Raw genomic sequence first — 20,126 nt, 5'->3', positions numbered from 1 at the left:
CATAACGCTGCCAGAATTCAAATGAGATTCAAATGACCACCAACGTGACCTATTAGCTTGTTGTTGATGCTGCTGGTTTAGCTTGTATGGCTGATTGTTTGAAAATCGTGTCCAGCCAGTGTATATCAGTGCTGTTGCAAACAACACAATCTTAAATAAGTATTTTCCACAGTGATTACAGGCATAATTTAGTTTGTTATTGTTTATTATCTTTTCGATCTCATAAGATTCCAGTGCAAGCCACAATTTTACCCAGTGTTTGGGTGGCCAATACTTGGCATAACTCAGACATGACTAAGCCAAGACATGTTTCATAACGAACTGAGGTTTGCTACACTCAGTATCCAGCTCTGTAGCCTCCGCAGATTGCCATCAGTTACATAGCAAAGTCTCTGCGTGTGCTAACACAATCACAGCACCAGGACAGCGGTGTAACCGACACCTGACCTAGAAGCCGAAAATAGAACGTCATTTGTTTGTTCGCAAACTTAATACAGGTCGCATGTGCTGTGTAATGTCATCAAATTCAATATCCAAGTGGGAAAGTGGAGGGAAAGGCCATAAAATATGTCCTTACTCACACGGGCCGGAAATCTGACTTCCAAATGGCTCTGTGGATAATTTAAAGTTCACAGCAATAAATGTCTCACATGGCAGTATTTCATTAGGCAAAGGGCTCGGGTTATAAAATGCTTACTTGATTCCGTTGTCTCACCTCCCACAGTCAGAACGCTATTTCATCCCTCACATGAAACGTTATCTCAGTCTGTCCTCAACACCTTAAATGCATGTTCACCTCACACTGATTTTATAATGAATCAGCGAAGAAAGCACAGCAACACAGCGACTGGCAGCTGAGGAACCGGCTGGCTGCGACTGCGATTGTCAGCAATGTGAGCAGAGCATGAAAGCGACATAATATAAACTGTATGGTGATATTATGTTGTATTTCTTTTCAATACAGTGCTGCACGTAGTCTCCTGATTCTCTGCAGCTCTGCCTGTGATGACTGATGTGTCCTCAGGGTAGGAGAGCCTCGCTTCCTTAATGGATTTCCACTAGTGTCTCGGAATGGCCTCAGTCTGAATTTAAAGTGACACCATGTTGAGAAGCCTGGCTCACTTTTTGGGGAAGTCCTCCCTTGTTCTCCTTGAGTTACTGGGATTGCTGAAACGTGGCACGGAGTGCCGTGGTGTTCAGCACTGAGCCGTCGCTCAGTTTTGTCGAACTCTTGGAGACAGCTAAAAAGTTCCCTGTCATGAAAGTGTCTGTAGGTAGATGGATGTAACTCAGAGCTGCCTGTGATTCTGTCCTCTTATTGAACAGATGTCTGTGGCTAGAAGAGGATGCTGTTAAATTTATTGGCATCTGCCTCCTCCTCTGTGGCAGCTACTGTTGGACGGCTTCATGCTTGTCATTCTTCATTTATACCCTCTCTTCTGCCTCTCACAGTGTATTTTCATAACGCTCCAAAAGGCTGTTAGCATTATGCATGTGTTTTATGCAGCAAATAACAACTGACAAAGTGATTTAGACAGATTATTTAGTTTACCATTTACAAGTTGCACTTGTCTCGTTGAATTAGTGCTATTGCTTAATTTTAAAAGTCTGACAGCTGTCACCGCTGTAATTGGTCCTCTCAGTCATAATTGTGAGGGTTTGTAATAAGTCGATTATTGTTTTGAAGGATGATTGCCAAATCATCTGTAATGTCAAGCAAATTCTCACCACGCATTTTGATGTGGACCACTTGTCACTCAACTGAGGTGGCAGGGGCTTCATAGACGACTACACTGAATACCTTTTCTTACTAATGAGCCCACAAAAGACAGCGTAGTACTGAGCATCATCCCCTGTTGCGCAATTAGGCTTAAAATCTGAAAATAATATGCTATCGTTGTAATAAATAATTTTCCACAGTGTTTGTATGTGTAAATGTGTGCCAGCGTTTCTCACTTGCTGTCTGAATGACTCCATGGGTGTCTGTGCTTTTCGCAGTTCAGCCTCTCTTGAATATGTTACCAAATTGGACCTTGACACCTTTATTTTTGTTGGTCTTGTTCCCTCAAAAACATCGGCCTTATATACCAGTCTTAATTTCTCCATGACAGCTTTTTTTTCTTTTTTTTTTTTTTTGTTTTGTTAAAGTTACTCTAACTTCTTCTGAATGACAGTTGTAAAATGAGTTTCAGATGATAACAGAAAGTAGGAGTTGAAGGCAAGAATCTGTTGATGGATGAAGTGAGTCTCATACTTCTTATTATTCAGGTTCTCTCTCCATCATTATCTTGATCGAAGAAGAAAAGAGCATTCCTTTCATTGGATAGTGAAGGCAGGGACTTTTTCTTGTGATGCATCTTAGGAGCAGTTCTTTCAGATCTCACAAGGTTTTTTAAATGGAGCTGTTGATGTTTGGAAAGGTTGTCTATAAAATCTGCAGCACACCAGCTCTAAGATAACGATATCTGATGAAAAAAAAATTACTGCATCAAGTTGTAGCTACTGGAAGTTTAGAGAATTTTTAGTTTAAAGAGTAGAGAGTTTGCTTAGCCCAGCTGCTACACCGTGGCGATATACATACATAACACTGAGCTGAAGGACTGAAAGTAAAGCTACATGTCTACACAAGTTAGCATCCTAACTTGTTGCCAGCTGATCCATGTAACAGACACAGAAGAAACAGATCTGTTGTTGTATTGAAGTGCAGAGTGTTGAGTCCTTTCCTGATAAAGAAAAATGTGATAACAGACTGTTATATTATTCTAACACAACCCCGTTTGGCTGCTTTGCTTACATAACTTGAATAAGCAACAAGGAGGTTAGATGTAGGATATATTCTGTTAAAGAAAAGGCCTGTAAACCCAAAAAATGTAGGCAGCTAATGCCATAATTGTTAATTTTGTTAACAAAAAAAAAAAAAACAACCCCGCTCTGCAGGCTCTTAAAATACCATGGTCCCATGCACACCACTTCATCATGTGGCGAAATCCACATCTTGACAAACCAACAGTGCCTAGTTACTAATTGCTACTTGCTGTCTTTTTATTCTATTTTATTTTATTCAATGATCCATGCACTGGATTTAATAAAAACATTCTTCTTGGAGATTTTGTAATAATTGAAAGGCAAAGCTGCTGATACAACTCATGCATTTTGTTGCATGCAGCTCAGTATGAGTAGAGGTGTAAAGGTAAAATAATAAAAAAAGAAAAAAACAAAACAAAAAACAACGAAATGTCGCCACATTCCAAACAGCAATTATTTCCTGCTTTAAATCCCCGTGTCTGAATCTCAGTGTGGTCGTGCGTTACCATCACTCTGCACTGAGGAGGACAGAGCGGTGTAGCCAGGTGGAACCAACTGTAATTAGACCATAGAGAGAAATGATGGACACGCAAAGCAGTCACACACAATTTACCCCAGAAGAGAAGCTACATTCCCTGCCTTTTCCGCCCCAACACCCTCATCCTGCACTGCAGCCTCCCACAACTCCACCAGCTCAGTCGGATCATAACAAGTTTTTATGCGCTTATATTTTCCCTCTTACCTTGACCTGCCTTTCCTTGCCTCTCACACCCTGATGTCATGCCTTGTTAAATACTTGTGTTTTTCCTGGCACTGTCTTTTGTATTCTTTCTCTCTTCAGCTACTGCAACCTGTTTGCACTTTCCTGCTTTTTTTTTTTTTCTTTTCCATTTGTCACCCACTCTCTCTGAACATTCAGTTAAATAGATTGTGTTCTCCCATGGTTTGCCTCTTATGTGTTCATGCCACACACTGCGTAGCCCAACGTATTTGCAGAGATTTATTTCACTCATGGTACTATCATTGTCGTCACCCTGAGAAACATAGTTTTAAATCACCTTTTTCTCTGAAGATTATTTTTCATGATAATGGGTAGTTTCATATTGGCAAAATGCCTCTTGGCATAGACCCTGGCGCTGTATTGTCTCTTTCCAAACTGTGCGTTTTCACATTTTAACAGCTTGGCTATCCATCACACATGCCATGTTTGTCTGTCTCCAGGGCAGAGGTGATTTATTATCCCACTGGAAATTACTGCGCTGATGCTGCTGTTGTTTGGTTAAAAAGAAAATACCCTAACTCTGAAATTCTGGCTAAAGAAATGGAGACTAAATGTATTTTTTTCTTCTTTATAGTCTGTAAATTAAGGCAGTTATTTAATAAGCTCTACTTAAACTGGGGTCTGTTTCTTGAATGAATGAAAGAGGGCAAACCAAAGGCAGTTTGCCTGATTTCCTCTCTGTCCTGGTTTTGCTCTCCATGTAGTTTGCTAAAACCTTGTTATGAATTGCATCCAAATTGCATCATCTTGAAGGCATCATCAAATTAGTTTTTACCAAAGTATCCTTTAATTCCACTTGTACACTTCCATTTCCACATTCAGTATTAGCATTAACACTTATTTGCAGATGAATATTGAAGAGGACGGACATTGCTGCTTTCACTCAGTGATGTGCCAACAGGGATCCACCTCAATTAAGGGATAAATAAAGTTTTGTAGGGGATTAAAATGTTGTTAAATGGCTCCAAAGTAGCTGAGAAATAAAAGTACACTAACAGGAGAAAAAATAATTATAGGTGAAATAAAAATCAAATGTTTCTTGTCCATTGCCTGCAAAAAGAAAACAAACTCTGGCGCTCACCTTTAGAAGCACGAAGCCATCACGTTATTGTATTTTCAAAGAGGGGAAAAAGTCAATTGAGCTGACTGTAATGTTCCCAAGTGAGTATTGATGGACTTTTCACCACCAGTGAAGGTTAATGATATATGCACACATTCAATGACAAACCTTTCCCACTTATACTGTAAACATTTAACATGTGTCACCTTCTAAAAGGGTGTTTCCAGCGTGTGCACTCTCTGTGTAATTTTCTATTGAACATCAGCTGAGCTTCAGTTTGCTGCATTCTGTGAAGAATACTGAGGACATGACACAGTGTCCTCCTCAATGACAGCTTCAGCTGTGACTCAGACAGCCAAAACTGTTTCGTCTCTAAAAGAAATAATCATTGACGCAAAGTGAAAGACACATTTAGAGGGAATCACTTATTCTCATAAAATCCCATATTTGATGATGGGCCACCTGTTGTTGGTTGGTTGGTGAGTCTACCACTTTAGTTCTGGTTGAAATATCTCAACAGACATTTGATAGATGGACATTCATGGTCCCCATGAGGTGAATCCAGATGACTCCCTGACTTTTCCTTAGGTTTACACACGTGGTTTTGAGTGAAATGTCTTGAAAACTATTGGATGAATTTCCATGCAGTCATGTGCTCCTCAGTATGAATAGCAATACCTTTAAGAATCCTCTGATTTTCCATCTAGCGCCATCATGCGTCTACATTTTAATTGTCCAGTACTTATGCAGTTTCACGGACATATTAGCATACTGAACTCAAAGCACCTGTGAGCAGCCTCTGCACAAGTCTTATTTAAAATTCTTGTGACAGTGATTTGTAAAAGGTTATGTAGTCATTGGTAAATTGTTTCTGATAAGCAAAGCAACATCAAAGAGACTGATTTAGGGATGGTACTGGGTGCTCTTTCTTTCTGCATGAGTCGGAATAGCACGTATTGGCGTGCCACGTATCAGTTAATTAACGATAAACACTGGTTACCAAACCACATCTGGCTTTTGTTGATTTTGGCATTTAATGTTGGATGTTTCATCCGACTGAGACTTTGTGGCAAGCCGGGACCTGCCTGTGTGTGCTGAGGTGCGACAAATGCAGAGAGGACAGACACGAAGACACAGAGACGGATTTTGTTTTGTTTTTTTTTTAGCTAAGGGCCAATGCAAAGTGAATATTACTAAGAATTATGTAGTTGAAATATACTGTCCTGTAATGAATTGGCTATCCAGAAGAGAAAATTGAATCTATTGTGTAAGAAATCCATAGCAAACATTTCCTTGATTGAATATGTGAATCCCCAAACATAATTTTCCTGGCAAAAAGATTTCAACACTTCAAAGTTTTCTTATGTGATTTACAGCATGTATGATATTTCAAACGAATGCATTATTAAATTCCTCTGGAGAAACAGGAAACTGTCACTGTCAACATCTTTGCTTTGGAAGAATTGAGTGAGTAACACGAGAATAAGACATGTCATTCAGGTTCTTCCACCACAGATAAAAGTGTACAAAAGATGTCTGAGATTGGATTTGGGGATAAAATCTTTTGCAGCAGCATCCAGGAGAGACCTGCCGGGGTCCATTGACTTCTCCCTCATCCGTTAGTGGATGATGAGGAGAGGTGAGGTCAATCAGAAGACGCTCTGTCATCCGTGACAGAATCCTGTACAAGAAAAGCCAGCGGCATGGATTGATTAGCCAGACTGAACAAGATGATGATGATGAGAGTGACTGAACACTAAACAAACATGGGAATTGTGGTCCACCGAGCATTTGTATTACTTTGCTTTTCTCATTTAAAACTCTGGTTGGGTCAGTGGAAGTAAATTAATTTCCCTTCACATGATTTTATCACTGGCACACAGGCACCTTTTAGTGGCTGTGTTTTTGCAGATTGTAATTTTTAAACTGGAAATATCTTCCAGTCTCATTAATCTAATAAGAAATGCATTGCATCTAAGCAAATACTTAGGATTTAGAGGGTAAATGCTAAAGCCTCTGGTGAAGGAGGGTGCACTTTATAGTCAATAAATACACTAAAATAAATTAGACTCAAACTGAGAGTTTTGTTGCTGGACTAAGAATTGTCTCTGCTCCACTAAGCTGTATCGAGACTGTTTAGAGGCTAAACCACAACCATAAAAGTGACCTTCTGTGTGCTTTATATTTACTATGATAAAGTCCCATCATTCATCCCCAAGACAGGAATTATTATTTATAGCAACCAAATAGACAGGCAGACTGACACTTGGACACTGAGTTTGTCCTTCAGACTGTAAAAAGCACCAAATGAATACTAAATAACATCCCTGAAAATGATAAATTCTGCAAAGGTTGAGCAATGTGGACAAATGTGCACAAACAGTATTTATATCAGTCTTTGCTGACTGTGTCCTAACTCGTGACTCAAAACAAACACTGTGCAGACGGCCTGTGATAATGGAGGAGGCGAGGGAGAGCTGTACGGGAAATGCTTTAAAAATGTAATTGGGGATGTGGGATACGAGATGGGCTGATAGTGGCCACAGCTGAAGCCCAGACCCAATCGAAGGAATCCACCATAGTCAGTCACGTCTGATCAATAAAATCTCCTCCAGCCTCGTCCCCTTGTCCATCTAACCGTCCTGTAAGAGCAGCGATAGCACTGCACAGCAGCAGAGAGACAAAGAGTCAGAGTCAGGGCAGCACAGAGAGACAGGAAGAGGGTGTTGGAGGGAGAAGTGAAAAAGAAGCTACAAAAGCATTAAAATGGACAGTTTGCAATGAACTGTGTGAAAGAACTTTGCCATCAGACTGAACTTGTTAGGACAGAATCAAATATTATTATTACCAGTCTGAATAAATAGACTGTTGAAGCTCAGGTGTTATGGATATCTGCTGTTTTGAACATATTTAGCTGCTGTAATTTTAGATGTGACTCATTTTGGCAGATACCGCTGGAGGTTAACATCGGCTTAGTTATTTAAATTTTTCATTTCTAATACTACTGATGCATGCTGTATATGGAAAACATCACTCAGGGATAAAACTCATACAGGACTGTTAGAATACCCAAAGTACAGAAATTCTGTGCTCATTAACATACAGATAATTGTCATTTATTCAGGCTTGTTCATGGTCATTATCAACACACTTGTCACAATTACATGGAAACAAATTTTTTCTACACACTTGGGTTTTCCTGTAACTGTTGCATAGTAGATTATCAAAATATGCACTGTTACTTAAATTCAGTAGGCTAAAACATACATTTCATTGTAACCACCGCAGATTCCCATGATGGAGTATGAGGTGATTGGCCCCTGGGCACAGATGCCTAAGAAACCTGGCCGCCTACCTAGCAGACCCCCTCCCCAGAGTTATTGCATGGTGTCAGAGCAGAGCCTTAAAGTGCTCCTGAGGGGGCAAACACTCCCTGTGGAGCTGTCATAATGGTCTCTTTATTGTGATATCTTTTAAAGCGAATGGGCTGTTTCTGCAGTTTTTTTTTTTTTGAAGGACTATTTTTTTTGCGAAAATGTGTAGTCCCCTCTCACAGAGGCTCTGTGAGGCATCCATGCTGACTCCTCAGATAAAATAGATCTTCTCATTAAATTTAGGGGACATTGCTGCTTAAATTTACATACTAATGGGGGAGAAAATGATTTTATTAATATTAATTTAAAGTTGGCAATTAATAAATTAAATATAATAAATTCAAATATGGCACAGTATTTGGAGACAAGTATGTCTACAAAGCAATATTTGCAAATTAATATATACATTTCAGTAAATAATGAACACTTAGCAATCACGGTTGCTTATTTTTTATATATCATAATGATGACATTGGGTGATTAGGCAGCTAAATGCCTCATGTTAAGTAACTTGGATGTAATTTTGCAGTATACATTTGTATTTAGCTCTGTAACTGCTACATTTCTGTCCCTGCAAACACGCCGAACTTTGCACACACGAGTCATTGCCAAAAACACTGTAAAAAGTTTTGTCCACCAGAGGAGAAAATGAGATTAATAACATGAAGTGGGACTATTCAGTACTTCTGTTTGCTTGAAAACACCTCCTCAAATTCCACTGGCAGGGAAACAGAATCATTTTTGGCAAAGACACAGAAACAGAACATAAGCAGCTAATCCTAATTGAGGCTAACCGGCATCAGGTTAAGTCGAGTTTGGCAAAACACAAGTGATAGATTAGAGTTTGTTCATGAATTTCTCTGCTTTTATCTCTCCAGTGAGTCTTTGAGATATACAAGTACACATGGCCGACATGGCGGGAGGCCACCTAAAGGCTACAGTAGCTGTGTTGGTTGACCTCTAATTACATAACATCCTGTGAGTCTGCTGGGGTCCATCAACCCCCTATGTGCGTTCATTTTTCAGCTGTAATGTATGTTGCCCACGGGTTCATTTAATGTCTGTTTGATGGACGAGCCTTCACCGTCTGGGGACCAAAGATTTTTTCTTTTATAGTGTTCCACATTATTCTGGAAATGATGCAAGAACAGCTAAGTTACAGTCTGAATACTCCATTAAAGTCCCCACACTTTGCATGGAGTCTTTATGCAGACAAAAGCAGACAGTGCCTTGAAGAGCAGTATTGTGAATAGGTCTCTAGTTTCAAAAGATTTAATGTAATGACTTTGGGTGTGATTCATCAAAAACTGCCACTGTAACATCGATAGCTCTTCAAAGTGTGACACATTTCAAACTGCTTTTCACAGCATTGCACCTTTTCTCCACTTTTATGATATGAATGGTGAATACATACTGATTCATGATCCATATAAAAATTATTTGAGCATAAACCAAGCTGCAGCCAGTAACAAGAAAAAAAAAATTATCACCCAATATTTTCTTATGAATTCTGGAGCAAATTTAAAACAAAAAAAGATGTGAGTAAAGAAAGTCGGCTTTCTTGTAACTGTAACAGTGTGTAAGTCGTGTCCTTGACAGTTAGTGGGGGCTGTGTGCAGAGGTAACGGCTCCCAAATAAAAGAGAAACACCACCTGCAGTGTATCAGCGGTTAATTATCTCTGAGTTTCTTATATTTCAGAAGCTCCTTGCCTCTCAGCTTGTAAGTATTTATTATCATGTTTATATTTTGAAAGCATCTGGAAGTGCTGAGCCCAGTCTGGAAAAGCTTTTTGTGGCTGTTTCTCAGCCAGTTTGCAGTGAGTTGGTTCTTGATGCTCTGTCAGCACGCTTAGCACCATCTGCATAATGCTCAAAGTGAGGTCAGTTTGTTTTTGGAGAAGAAGAAATTGCCTACTGTGACAATAATTACATCTTTCAGATGTTACATGGAAAAACTCCTGGCAAAAAGAAAGAACAGGACACATATACTTAGTCTAATAATGATAATATGCATGTTCAAGAGAGGGAGAGAAGTGAGAAAGTGTAAATAACAACATTAATGTCATTTCACACCAGCCTACGTTTCTCTTGTTGTCCACCAAGGCAACCTGTCACCATTCCCCTTTTTATTCCACACACAACCTGCTCTGCTGCCTTAATGTCAGACAACTGCATTAAGAAAGTGGTCGAGATAGTTCAGACCTCAGGGATACAGAATGCAGATTTTGCTGAATAAATACTCTTACCCTCCTAAAAGTGCTACAGGCTTCACTGCAGCCCCTTGCATTTTTCTAATCCAGCAGTTTTCCTCTCTTGCTAAAATTAAATGCTGGTGTCAGGTCTCTGTGGACACATTTCCACCCACAGGGACTGAGGAATCAAAACTTAAAAGCCCAAAACTGTACCATCAGAAGCTGCGAGTGATCACGCGTGACTGAAAAAAAAACAAAAAAACGCACACCTACGATGAACCTTTTGCCTCTGTTGGTATAATGTTTGATGTATGACCTCAAACTTGCCTGGTTGATATACATTAGTACAGCAACGTTAAATCCAGTGTATCATAACTGGATTATTGTCCGCAGCAGAGGTCACTAACCATCCTGTCCAGACCCAGACATATAACCTATAAATTAATGAGAATTATTAAATTTTAACCAGAGCAGCTTTTCTAGCCTTTATGGCTCCAGTCACGCGATGCTACTCATCCAATCATTGCAACTGGAGTCAGTGCGTGAGCTACACACACAAGAGAGAGAGACGAGACGAGAGTTGGAGAAATAAATTTGAAAAGCGGGGGAGTGGTTTAGAAGAGGGAAAGAGAGAGAAAATGTTAAGATGTAAAAAAGAGTAAACAAAAAATGAGAAAAAGGGAATATCAAGCTTCACTTTATATTTTGTTATTTTCCTTAAAATGAGAAAAAAACACATATTGTAATTATCATTATAGATGGTATTTATTTACCGACAAAACTGCTCAGGGAAGTTTTGTCTGACTGGATCTCTTTGAATTTTAATTGATTGCCCCTGGTCTATAGACACATAAGCCTGAGGCGTATAAACCTCACACTTACTTCTCATTGTATAGTTGAAATAACAGTGTTTGTACAGTACATTAATATAGACAGTCCAGTTTCTGCCAATATCTTCATCTTGATGGGAACAAATATCCTGCATCCTGCAGCGTCTGTTAACAGTGTACGCTCGCGGAATATTAAGTTTGGGCTGTTCAGCCAGCAGCTACTGTCTGAGAGGCTCTTGGGATCATAACGTAGTGTGTGCATACAGGTGGCAAATCCGTGCATTACTTCAAATGTGAATCCAGGGAGCAACACCAACATGCAGACAACATTTCTAAAATATCCTCATTCTGTCCACCCCCAGAGAGAGATAGAGAGAGAGAGAGAGAGAGAGAGAGAGAGAGAGAGCGTTTCTTAAAAAGTGTTCATTAAACGTCCACAGCGCTGACAGAGCCTAGTGCGGTGTTTTTGGTAAGTGTACATTACCAGGCTCTGAATTCAATATGACACTGGAAAATGTTCATTTCACGACATCTGAGGCATAATGTCAGCATGACTCTCTGTGCGGACATCCAGCCAATACGTCTATTTGCCTTTGTGCTTAATGCCAAGAAAGAGCAATTAGGTTTGGTTCTGTTAAAAGTTTAATTTGATGCTAACACCAGAAAGATAGCTTCTCATTAGTAGAAAGTCAGGCCAGCATATTACTCTATGAATCCTTCTCACCGAAATAACAAAAACCAGCTTGCTTGCACTTTCATTGAAGAGAGCTATCATTCTGTACCAACAGGAAACTTTGTTTACTCCTGCAGCCAAAGTTCCTGTTTGGTTCTGTTTACCACTAAAGAGAAAAGTTTCTCAGAGGGTGTTTGAGGAGACAAAAGCACAGACAATACAACACAGAGGAAACGATAAGCCGAGGTGAAAACATCCTTATTCTATAAAAGACATTTTTCAAAAGCAGAGATATTGAAGATTACCTCGACACTCAGTTTTGTCTGGCTGCAAAAGGCTCTGACAGTGAAGGCCTGGTCTCTTTCAGGTTAAATAATGGAACAAATTTGCTGCTCTAGCATGTAGGAGGTTATAAGGTCAGTGATTTAACTCGAAACCAGGCCTCATTGAGCTTTATGAAACTAACCATGAGATCTTAAAATTAATTCTAAAAATTAATGGGAAGCTGTTGCAGGGGAGATAGTGTTATTTTGTGCAGTCCTGCCTCAGGGGCTGATGGAGCTCGTACTCAGGAGGCAGGAGAATAGAGAGCTGCAGTAATCCAAGCATGATGAAGTAAAGGCATGGATCACTTTTTCCAGGAGAGGGAAGTGTGAGAGGTTTTTTTTAGCTGGAAAAAAAAGACCATTTGTTATGCAATAAGTCCATGTGATTGCCTAACGTGATTCTCATTGTGTTGTTTGTTTGAATTTGGCCATGTTTACAGAGAGGGTTTGCTCTCCCTCTACATGAGGCATGAAAGGCAGAGTATCAATGTGTCACATAGACAAACAAGACAGCGGGCCAGTATGTATCCATTAATATGACAGGTCCCGGACATGGATTTACCCTGAAATTCCTGGTTCAAACTCCTGTGTGCCCTGAAAACCATGCAATGAAGAGTACTGTGTTTGCTAACGCCTAAATCTTTTATTGATCTTGGTGCACAGCAATTTAGTCACCAACAACAGAGTGAAACAAGCAATATAATGCTTATTGAGTTGTTTGGAAATTGAGTTTCAAGTTTCTGCAGGAGCTTGAAAAGTGTAAATTGCACAAAACCTCCTCAGAAAAGCTTTTTTTTTTTTACCTCCTCTGACCTGCATTTTTCTGCTCTATCCAGACCAATTCTCCAAAAATGGCACTTCCTGCAATGTTGTTGTGTGAAACAGCTGAAAATATTTGACATCAGGGCTTTGTTGGGATTTGTGTTTGCACATGAGAGGAGTGCAGCACTTTAATGTGACTTTGACTTTTAAAGTGGATGATTCTGGCCATTTTGGGACATGGAAGAAGAATAGATCAAATACTGTAAGTTAATGAAGCATTGCGTTAGTTCAGGCAGGATGTAAGTCATGTGCACACAGCAAATGATTATCAGCTGATCCAATAAACATCAATCACGTTCAGTGATTCAAACCGGGCGATTGTCTGCTCATGCTGTCAGTTCCTCATTCATCCCTCCAGCTCACGTCTTTCAGGTTTTATAGGTAATGGGAAACACATTGAACTTAATAATTAGTTCAAAATGACACCAGAATATGTGGAGAGAAGTGATTTTTTTTTTTCCCATCCGCACCAATTAGAAATTTATCAGGAATACTGTGCTCTCGCCTTTACAGAATTATTAATAACATAGTTATACAGGTTGTTCCTGGGCAGTTTTGAGGAGTATGTAAGTTTTGAAATGCCAATTTAATGTTCTGACATCACTTTCTAAAAAATGATTCTCACTGGTGTCTGACCTTTTGATTTTGACACCAGATTAATGATAGCACTATGTACAGCGGACTCGTTGGGCTTTCCGTGCGTCATCAAGTCGATCTTTAACGCAGGTATTTGTTCAATATTTACGGAGCTCGATGACCTGCATTTTTCAATAATATCACCCTTCCCTTTCACAGTGGCGTCCTTTCATATTAAATGCTAATACACTGCAGGGGTGTTAATCAGCCAGAAGAAGGCCATCATTTTCAGCATGTTCCAGAAATAAATGTTGAAGAGGTGCAATGAAAGTAGAATACAGTTGGTGCTACTGGCAGCTTCATCAGGAACCTCGTTCATGGATGACAACCAAGTGCGACTTTAATTCCCACGTAGTATAGGTTAAGGTCACCCAGGGCAAAAATAGAAAGAGAGATAATGGAATTATATCAGTCAAATCCAGGCCACTGGGGGATTTTCCTTCCTGGTGTATCGTAGCTCCTGCTTTCCTCAGCCCAGCTGCTTCTCACCATGTCCTCCTGTCTGTCTGCTTCTGTCCCTTTAAACACTCACGAGTCCATCGAACTGCAGGAGATAAATCCATAAGGGACGAAACTCTGTACGGGGGATGAGATAATGGGAGGAATTGTATTCCACTAGGGCTTTTTCAATCTGTATGGTGATACATTAAAGTTTCAAGGCTACAACATGGCTTCCACCTCTGGATCATAGTCCTGGGGAATGACTGAGACACTTAGGTGGTTATGGTGTTTATCTTCATCCACCTATCTCAACACTGAGTAATATACTCCCTCTCAGCACTGTTTAAAGAAGTTTAAGGGCCTCAGAGCCTCCTCCTTTGGTGTTGACGTCTGAAAAGAGCCTCCAGGGTGTGAAAAATGGTCCAGTTGATTAAGAGAGACGTAGTTCAAAGCAGCGAGAGCACAAAACTTCATTCCTGGTTTTGCAGGAGGAAAGAAAGGATAAGGGGGGGGTGGGGTAGGGGGTAACAGGAGTAACAGGCTCATTTAATGGAAATTAAAAACCTCCACTGTTCTGTGTTGCTTTATGCAGAAAATGAACACAGTTACTTTTTTGTTATGTTTCTAGCTCCTATTATTCTGAGAGTCTACGAGTGAAGTATCAATAAACACAGTGATTTACGCAGTGAGCGCTCCGGCACGAAGTGTTTAGAATTACACTGCAGGTGTAATGTGATTATGACAAATGAAAGTTCTCAAATTGCGACTTATTTTTTGACAAATAGCAGGGGATTACTGATATCATTACGGATATTTGTTACGTCATTACATGCCATGCCTGCGTTACCCTTCTAACTGCAAGAGGTATTATATGTTGTGTGAATCCTAAAAAGAGAAGCTTTTGATTACAACACTTTAAACAGATGACACCTGACGAAGAAAATCAACAACAGGTGAATATTCATGGAGTCATACAGCCAGAATGTAATTTGGTCGTGTGATTCCTTTATAGCCTGAGAATGATTTTTATGGCTCAGCCACCCACATAATATTCAGGGAGCCTGCTCTGGTCTGTGTTGTCTCTTGCTGTGAGTGCTCCCACTCATATTAGCTGTGTTGTAAGTGTAATAGGAGTCAAAGAGAGTCTTTTTCCACTCAGCATGGCTCCATACAGTATCACAGGCTTATGAGGATCTCATCACTCTCCATCCTCATAATGTTCCTGTCAGTGTGCCGGATGGGAACTATTACATGCCACAGATCATCATTCACTAGATGCAGGGGCCCCCATAAATGCTGGCAGTTTTATTATGCAAGATATTAGTCCATTTGTGTATAAGCTCAGTAGTTTGCGTCGTTATGCTAATTTCAGAATGTGTCTCATGTGCTTTGTCGTTAGTGCTTACGTTGGGAGAAGACAAGAGGCTTGTGTCAAAAGGATTATACTTCTCCACTATTCAGATCTATTTTACAGTATGCCAGTTTTTGATCTCTGGCTTCTTGTCAAATCAGCCTCATTGTAATCCTGCCCATGTAAAGCCTCTGGCTATGAATGGACTCTATTTCATGTCTCCCTTCTGTGTTGGATGTTTTCTGACAGACCAATAACAACAGGCCTTGGCAGCAAAAGCCAATTGTCAGTGTAGCTGATCCATCACTCGTCTGTCGCCATTAGCATTCAAGGTTCATTAGCCAGTAAGCACCCAATATAAAAGATAATTGTAGGCTATAAACTTTGTTGTGTCACTCGCCCACTGGCACCCACTGAACATGTTTCAGAGTATGGGCTTTTAAGGTGCCTCTGTTCTCAATATGTGGACTCCATGTTTATCATATGACATTTGGCCATTCCCTCTCTTGGTCAAATATTTCTCTCTCAAACCCTTTTTGATACTGGTTTATCTGTATTTTTTATTTTGCTTTGTTTTTTTCTAACGTATGACATCAACCTGCTCATGAGCCGCAAATGAAAATAAGCCTTCTGACAAGGCACATTTTCATCACATTGATGTTAATGTGTATTTTCCTGATAGATTAAAAAAAAAAAAAAAACTCTCTTAAGATTGCACTTTTCTCTATCTTAACACCATACTCATGTTTGTTCGCTCTGTGCGCATACATTCAGATTGAAAGTGAAGCATATTTTTTGCCTCGGTGGGCTGTTTGCGCACTCTGTGTTTATCCAGGCCAAACAGCAAACGTGTCTACTGTACTTGTGTGAGTGCTTGTGAGACAGCTCAGACTCTGACTCACCAAAAATTCCAGTTCTTTCTGTTCTTCTCTTTCAATTTTACTTCTGTTGGTGTTCACTCACATCTTTGGACTGACTTTGAATGGAATCCCTCTATTTAATTTGCCTTTCATATACACACATAAATCTTCATCTCCCCTATAGTCATCATCATCAAAAAAAGAGTGACCTATAACTTCTCTATTAAGTATGTCCCTGTAATCACTACACGGTCCAATTTTGTTTTGAACTTAATGAATTAAATATAACACAGTTGTAATAAAAGGTCATAGGATCATTAATTAATAATACAAGAGAGGGAAACACAAATAAAGTAATCCAGCAGGCCAAATGGTTTGATAAGATGCTGTGTTGGCAAAGCTATGAAATATTAATAAAAACAAAGTGAGGCCAGCTTTGGGAGTGCACAACAACTTTCTCAAATGAAATACACAATTTTATGATATAACACACTCCTGGGATCTGTCAAACTGTATTATTGAATTCCGCATGTTCTTCCCAGTTTAAGTTTTGTGTGTGCATGCATGTGCAAAACAACCATATGTATAAGCCCACCCAGGGAGACTGTGTAATTATATGTTATGAGGAGTTTTTTTCTCTTCTTTTCAGGCCTGTCTTTCTAGATCTACATGTCAGGGCTGGGTTCATCTGGTGCTGGTTAAAAGAGAGACAGATGACACCATTAGGACTTCCAGTGATTAGCTGGTGATTAGGGAATCAAATTCAAAATTCTGGCTCCAGTGCCAGGTACAGTCACGTCACCTGGGTGGAAATTATTGGATGAGATAGGATACACCCTCTGCCAAGTTGTTTTGGGGGAGGGTGGGGGCCGCCAGCCAGACAGCAACATTGGGTGTGTGGGTGTGTGTGTGTGTTTCCACGCCCCTGCAAGTGTTCATGTTTGTAATACAGTTAAAGCTTTGTTAACTGTCTATGTAAGCCTGTCTACATCCGCCAGCTGAAGTGTCTGGGCTGTATTATAACCTGTCCTGTCAGCGCCACCTCTCTTTGTGGCGATATGGTACTTGGATCACTCTCAAGACTTTCCTGTAATCACCTTGTTGACTCACTGTCCCCTCGAGTGTTTGAGCTTTGGCAACTGATGATGTGTGTGTGTGTGTGTTTGCATTCCTGTAAGTGTGTTCGGGAAAGGAAGACAAGCGTGTGTGACATAGTCAAGGTTTTTTTTGTGGGTGCACTTCATCAACCTTACGTAATGCATGTGATGTGGAAGCACACATTACAGTAGTAGACCTTGTCCCCATCACCTGACAGCCCTCTGTCCTGGGATGAGAAATGTGCTTTGTTCGTCCTCTCTCACATAAACACATAATATCTCACTGCCCGAGCAGGAGGTGTGACTACTTGCGTCTCCTTGCACATTCCTGGCTCCCCTCTCCCCTTACAATATCCTTTCACTCTCCTGTACCCTCTGCACAACCCCGCATCTCTACCTCCAGCATTTAAAGACCCCTCTCTTCCTGCTGAAGCATGTTTACATAGGAGTGAGTGTGTGTTTTTTCTCCCTCTCTGTCTCTTTCGAGTGCCTGTTCAATAGGCAGATGGTTGCACTTCCTTTTAAGGATTGATCGCAACAACCTATCACTTACATGTGTATAGCATCTGTGTAGGGTTGTATCGAAGTGCAGGCATGAGGAACGCAGCAAAGGGTCAGGCCTGGAATTAGCCTCACACGAAACGACATTGCCTCTCAAAGTGTGTTAGGTCATAGTTTGGATTGTGGGAATTGTTAGGAACTAGCTGTCGCTGTCAATTTTAATGCACAGGTTTCCCCGAGTTCCACTCTGACATCCACCATAAAACTCAGCTTAATTTCTGTGACAGTAACTTTGCTTTTGTTTTAAAGGACACACAAGGTATGCACTGGCCCTCATCCAGGTTTAGATTTACTGTGAGAATGAAAGAAAGGTTAACTTGAGCTTTTTCTCATCCTCAAGTGGCCGCAGACTTTTGGTTTGACATATTCCTGAGCCATTCTTCCACTGTCTCTATTTTGCCTCTGTACTTTTCTTCCTGTCTCTTGCTTTCACATACACACATACTACACAGGCATGTCTAAGTGGCTTAAGAGTGCCATGTCTAAAGAGTTCCTGCAGCTTGTTACTGAGGCTGTCAAAATGCACGGAGACCCACCACCGAGGTGAGGATGTGTGTGAAATCCCATGAGCCTCTAGCACTGGTCAGATGCATACAGCATCCTGCTTCTCTTTCCACATGTGGTGTTTTCTCTTCACATGTAGCTGCTATAACACAACAGCTGAAGCCTGCAAGAAGAAGAATTACTGTCATATGTACACAACAGTGTAGCATTCGGTTAATACATTTCTGGGTACATTTAAGGCTGCCTGGATTATGTTTTTTAAGCAATGTGTTCACTGGCACCATTTTTCAAACAAACAAGTTTCAAACAAATTTCCCTCTGAAATGACACATAAGCATTTTCTGATCTGATTCCCCTCTCAGCAGGACGTCAGTGGCTTCCAAGACTCTTGCAAATCACTGATGGAAAAGTAAACGCTTTACTGATCTGACACAGCTATGGATAAGATTTGGTTAAGGGCACAAAAATGACTTGATTGGGGAAAAACAGTGGTTTGTGGTATAATTACTGCATCGTTAACAGGCAACATTTGTGGTCGTGATTTTAAAAAAACCCAATAAAACCAGTGTTGACTTTTGGAGGAAGATAGGAAACAAACAGGGGTCTCCTATACCAAAGTCCAACCTCCACCTTCGTCAAACCCTGTGGCTCTGTAAGAACATCACACTGTTTCCTACTTTGTTCTCACCAGAGGGCTTTGTCACTTTAACATAAATGTGTAGTTTTCCTGGCTGTTCTCTGAATCAAGTAATGCTGTTTCATTGGAGGACAGTCTGTTTCCAAGATATGAACGTATCAGAAAAATGATTCAGTTCTTCATGATTATCTTTGGGTAACTGAATAACACAGGAGCGATCATGGTTAAATATATTTTTTAAAAAAAGGTGTGTTGAGGTCAAGGACTTTGTACAGTTATACAACCATCCATCCACCTCTGCCTCCTCTGTGCCTCTGCTGCAGTGTGAGAATGTTAAACTACTTCCTGTATTGGAACTAAATGTTCCAGTGAATGTAAATCATGATTGCAAATTAGCTGCGAATGAACATTTTAGACAGGGTTGCAAAATATGTAGCCTGCCATATTTGATTTATAAGAACAAAAAGTTCTGATAAAAAGATTTTAAAAAATGACACAAACCTTTGGAAGAGAGGTACACGGCTTAGTTTACATTTTGCACCTTGTAAATACTTGCGCTGTCCCTCTACCTACTCTTGATACAACAGAGATCTTTCCAAGTACCAGGGGTTTGGCTGGATCCCAGGCACAGCCATCCTTGGCACCCTGCATAACCTCTCACACTGATTATTATTTCACTTCCTCACATTGTTATTTTATCAGACTAAGCTCCCGTCAAACTGCCGTCTGTTTATGGCTCGTGGTGCCAGTGTGAGCAGGACTCAGACGCTCTGCTGCCGTAATCTGGATTGCAGCAGGAAAAAAAAAGAAAAAAAGACACCTCAATAAAAGCAGATCTCCTGGCTGCCCACAGTCATAAAGGAGAATAAACAAGGTTAGGGCAGAATAATTATGCTGAGCTGCTTCCTGGTATTAAGGGACTGACGGGACTTCTTCCACTGTACAGACACTAGACTGGTTTTTCTAGCTCCCGAGGCAGAAGAATTTATACCAGCCACATTTACACTTTACATCTGAAGAGCTAGCAGAAATATCAATACTTGAGACATCAAGTTTTACACTTGATGTCTCAAGTATTGATATTTCTGCTAATGTACATATATACAGGTCTTAAACAATCCTAGAGTTACTGAATGACAACGTGTATTGGTTTTTGCTGTTTTTTGTCCTTCTCT

The 20,126-nt window shown here is 40.3% G+C and overlaps 1 protein-coding gene across 2 annotated transcripts in view; it reads left to right on the top strand.

Moving 5' to 3' along the window:
* chrm3a (cholinergic receptor, muscarinic 3a) overlaps positions 1-20,126 on the top strand; it is a 75,333-nt gene that overhangs the window by 42,103 nt on the left and 13,104 nt on the right. The window lies entirely within an intron of this gene.

This window comes from Trachinotus anak, unplaced genomic scaffold (genome assembly GCF_046630095.1).
Source record: "Trachinotus anak isolate AG129_WGS33_773 ecotype Australia unplaced genomic scaffold, CSIRO_AGI_Tana_v1 ptg000007l, whole genome shotgun sequence".
Classification (NCBI taxonomy): domain Eukaryota; kingdom Metazoa; phylum Chordata; class Actinopteri; order Carangiformes; family Carangidae; genus Trachinotus; species Trachinotus anak.
Note: the sequence above shows the minus strand (reverse complement) of the source record. Positions and strands in the feature narration are given on the sequence as shown.